Source organism: Sprattus sprattus, assembly GCF_963457725.1.
Source record: "Sprattus sprattus genome assembly, chromosome: 3".
In the NCBI taxonomy this organism is placed as follows: domain Eukaryota; kingdom Metazoa; phylum Chordata; class Actinopteri; order Clupeiformes; family Clupeidae; genus Sprattus; species Sprattus sprattus.
Genome location: NC_137922.1, coordinates 157501 through 162500, shown reverse-complemented (window position 1 = coordinate 162500; position 5000 = coordinate 157501).

The window sequence follows — 5000 nt, the reverse complement described above, 5'->3', positions numbered from 1 at the left end:
GCTTGGGTAGCACTGTTAAACTGAGCAGACATGCAGACTACATTTGAGTAATCTCATCACGTAACATTCGTTTTCTAAAAACAATCACATAACCTAACAACACCAAACACCAAACTGAGCCTCATTCTTCAACTCCATCTGAGAAATGGCCAGCCTCTCGCCCCTCGGTTTATGGAGTCTATTAATGCCATCCTCGATGATATAGAGTGTTCAGACGAGGGCTGGGAGCCCGAGAGACTGTCTCAGAGAATGGAAGCGTTTAGAGTCTAGCTTTTACATCTCGGGGTGTAAAAATAAAAATGTCATCACTGCAGATGAAGTGAGAGCAGCCTTGTGTGTGTGTGTGTGTGTGTGTGTGTGTGTGTGTGTGTGTGTGTGTGTGTGTGTGTGTGTGTGTGTGTGTGTGTGTGTGTGTGTGTGTGTGTGTGTGTGTGTGTGTGTGTGTGTGTGTGTGTGTGTGTCTGTGTGTGTGTGTGTGTGTCTGTGTGTGTGTGTGTGTGTGTGTGTGTGTGTGTGTGTGTGTGTGAGAGCAGCCTTGAGTGTGGGGAAGAACTGGGTGGCTACATGATGAGGAAAATGTATGTCTTATGTCACAGTAATTCACACAGGGATAGAGGGATAGAGAGAGAGAGAAAGAGGGAGGGAGAGAGGGAGAGAGAGTCGGTGTGGAAAAAGAAATGAGGCTTATTATGCTCATTAAAGTTGAGGACAGAAATGAGGCCAACTGATGAATGCAGGGTCAGTCTCTGGAGCAGGGTTCTAACCAATCAACCACAACCCATATGCAGACACAGACACACACACATACGCACACACACACACACACACACACACATACGCACACGTACATGTACTCACGCACGACCAGACACACATGCATAGACCAGCCACAAACCCAAATATCATACACAGACACACAACCACACGCGCACACACACACACACACACACACACACACACACACACACACACACACACACACATAAAGACCAACAACAAACCCCCCAAAAATGTTCATACTGACTTTGTGTATGCGTGTGTACGTGTGTGTATGTGAGGGGACACAATGGTCATCATCAACACAATGGCAAACCACATCCATATTCCACACACACACACACACACACACACACACACACACACACACACACACACACACACAACAAGCATTGAGCCGGTCATGTATTAAGGCAAGTTGGATTCACACACACACACACACACACACACACACACAGACACACACACACACACACACACAGAGCTGGACAAGTATTAAGGCATGTTGCCTCTCATTTGTCCTTCAAAGGAAGCCTAAGGAATAGAACATTTCCACGCCAGGCCCTTTAAATGTGATCATTCCATTATGGCAACTCACACTCCACCCCTCATCCCACCACTACGTCCCTTACCCCCCTTATCACCTCCACTAGCATACCAGACCTGCCAGAGAACCAGGAAACGCTGCACGCCCAACCCCCAACCCAGCGAGCCCCCCACCCCCTGCTGGTTGACTCTGAGGGGGGCACGTGCTCCCCAGACGCTGCTGGCCTGTATCCTGCCTTAAATGACTGATATGAGAGAGACCACATCCACTTCCTGGCCCTCTCAGATGTGGTCCAGGGTAGAGGAGTAAAGAAGAGAAGAGAGAGAGAGAAAAAAAAAACACCCATGGAAAATCAATCTGGAAAAAAAAACTAGTCTAGCATCCAGCCAAATCCTAAAATGTCAACAAACCAGCATTCTCTGTGTTGTCATTTACTTAATGAACACTATCGTTTATTAACTCACACATTGTTGTCATTTACTTAATGAACACTGTCGTTAATTAACTCACACATTGTTTCCTCCACACACTGAAAGGCGCAGACATCTGGGGTGAACTTAGCAGAGGGTTCCAGCGTGAGGCACACATTTGTACTCAACACTAACAGGAAATGGCGCAGGAAGCGGCTCAGGATGTAGAAGTGTTAATGCTTTCCTTGCATCCCATAACTACATGTGTAATGCTGTGTAGTGCATGTGTAGTGCATCCCATAACTACATGTGTAATGCTGTGTTAATGCTTTCCATGCATCCCATAACTACATGTGTAATGCTGTGTTAATGCTTTCCTTGCATCCCATAACTACATGTGTAATGCTGTTGAGCTCCCATAACTACATGTGTAATGCTTTCCTTGCATCCCATAACTACATGTGTAATGCTGTTGAGCACCTTCTCATTGAGCTGAATATACTTGGCTGAAGGCAAATGTCTTCCCAGAACCATATGCAATCTTAGACTCTGTTTACATGCTCCTTGGAAGATATGATAAACATGTGTGTGTTTGTGTGTGTGTGTGTGTGTGTGTGTGTGTACATGTGTAATGAGTGCTTCTCTGTACCTACATTGACCCTATGTGTGTTACTCCATATGCTTGTATGCTTGAATGCCTGTGTGTGCCTGGGTTTGTGTGTGTGTGCATATGTGTGTGTCTGTGTGTCTGTGTGTGTGTATGTATAACTCTAGGTCTGTGTATGAGTGTGTGTATACACATGTGTGCACATATTTACAGTCAAAAGCCATTTCACTCTTGGCCTGCATAACTCCCAGTGACACTCCGACCACAGGAGGTTCATTAAAACTTCAACATGTCACTGCAGAAGAACAAAGGCCTGAGAAGACATACGTCCCCAGCAGTTTCCCCCACTCAACCCCTAACCCTACCTCCTCCTCCATCCCCTACCCCAGCCTCTTCAACCCCTACCCCTACCTCCTCCTCCATCCCCTACCCCAGCCTCTTCAACCCCTACCCCTACCTCCTCCTCCATCCCCTAACCCTACCTCCTCCTCCATCCCCTACCCCTACCTCCTCCTCCATCCCCTACCCTAGCCTCTTCTACCCCTACCCCAGCCCCCTCTACCCCTACCCCAGCCTCTTCTACCCCTACCCCAGCCCCCTCTACCCCTACCCCAGCCCCCTCTACCCCTACCCCAGCCTCTTCTACCCCTACCCCTACCCCAGCCCCCTCTACCCCTACCCCAGCCCCCTCTACCCCTACCCCAGCCTCTTCTACCCCTACCCCAGCCCCCTCTACCCCTACCCCAGCCTCTTCTACCCCTACCCCAGCCTCTTCTACCCCTACCCCAGCCCCCTCTACCCATACCCCAGCCCCCTCTACCCCTACCCCAGCCCCCTCTACCCCTACCCCAGCCTCTTCTACCCCTACCCCAGCCCCCTCTACCCCTACCCCAGCCTCTTCTACCCCTACCCCAGCCCCCTCTACCCCTAGCCCCACTTCCACTGGATGGGGAAAAGTCTGGGGATGCTTGGGGATGGATGGGGAGATGGAGAGTTATCTCATAAATGCTTTGATGGTTTTCTGAGTCCAGTAATCCCCTATGACTGCTTAACAGCCATACCCAACCCCCCTCAACTTCCCCTCACCAACCTACAACTGCAGTTGTTTACACCAGGACCAGTGCTAGAGTGACAGTCTGTTTGGAAGAGGGGGGTTGGGGTGTTCACCTGCCGGTACAACTAATCCTCAGCCAAGGCACCCCCCCCCCCCCACTCAAACAGACATCATAAGATATAAAAGTACCCTACAAAACCATGTAAACAAACTAAATACTTTGATGAATTGAGAATATATTCAGCATATGTAAACACAAGAGGCCAAGGGAAAATACACAACTTTTCAGAGACCTACTTAGTCATCTTCTAAGTTCACTGCAATGGCCTGATACTTAACCCCTTCCTCCAAAACAGACAACTGCCAGGTGCCTACATTGTGTACCCATGTGTGGGTCAAAGTTCACTGAGCCAATGGCTGTGTGTGTCTGGAGCATGGGGTGTAGTCGCTGCTGTCTGCGAACATTAAAGTTTCTCATTTCGAAGCGGAGAGTGCCGACAGACGTCACATAAGCGCTTTTCTCCGAAAGGAAGATGCCAAGAGGCCTTGGGGTTTGTCTGACCACCACTGGCCCCTAAACCTTTTAATAACCCTTTAAGTTGTAGTTCTCTGGTAATTGTATAGTACCGCTGGCCAAGTGCAATGCTCCAATCTGAGTTTAATTAGGCCCGAAAAAAAATCCACTCAATCAAATGGCCATCGAAGGGGAAAAATAGCAAATGACAGACGTGAGATGCCAGAACGGAAAGAAATGGGCAAAGATTAAAGGATGAAAAGGATTGGGTAAATTAAAGGGGGGCAAAAAAAGAAGGAGGGAGCAAAAGAACACACACATACACTCGGCCTGAAACACATCCGTTCCGACACCTAGCAACACGTTCCTCCCAGTGGCTTAAGGTGGAGCCAGGACGGCAGAAAGCATCTGAGAGCAGGACGCGTCTACAGAAAGCATCTGAGAGCAGGACGCGTCTACAGAAAGCATCTGAGAGCAGGACGCGTCTACAGAAAGCATCTGAGAGCAGGACGCGTCTACAGAAAGCCACTGAGAGCAGGACGCGTCTACAGAAAGCATCTGAGAGCAGGACGCGTCTACAGAAAGCATCTGAGAGTAGGACGCGTCGACAGAAAGCCACTGAGGCTGAACTTGAAGGAATGTTTGATTAAGGAAATGAAGCCGGCAGCCACTGAAAGCGTCAGTGTCAATTGGCGCTCATTGATTGGCCGAAAACCAGGGCGAGCATTTCTAAATAGGGTTTCGATGGCAGCCACCGCAGGGAAAATGGCCTTATTTCCATTTCTGGAAGACGTGGCCTCGTTATGCTTCCAGCTTACATGACACTTTCCCTCCAGTAACAAGGGATCTGATGGAAACACACTGTACCTACGGGTCACTCTTGAGAACGTGATAGACTGATTGAGAAGGTGACAAGGAACGAGTGATGAGAGAGTTAGTCAGATGAAGAAGGACAGTGATGAAAGGAATAAAGAGAAGAGAAAGAGAGAGAGAGAGTGAATGAGATCACATTGCTGACAGCTTGTAAAGTTTTATAAACCCATGTTTCAGTTTAGCATCAATATCAAAGAGTTGGCTAAAATGGTCTAAGC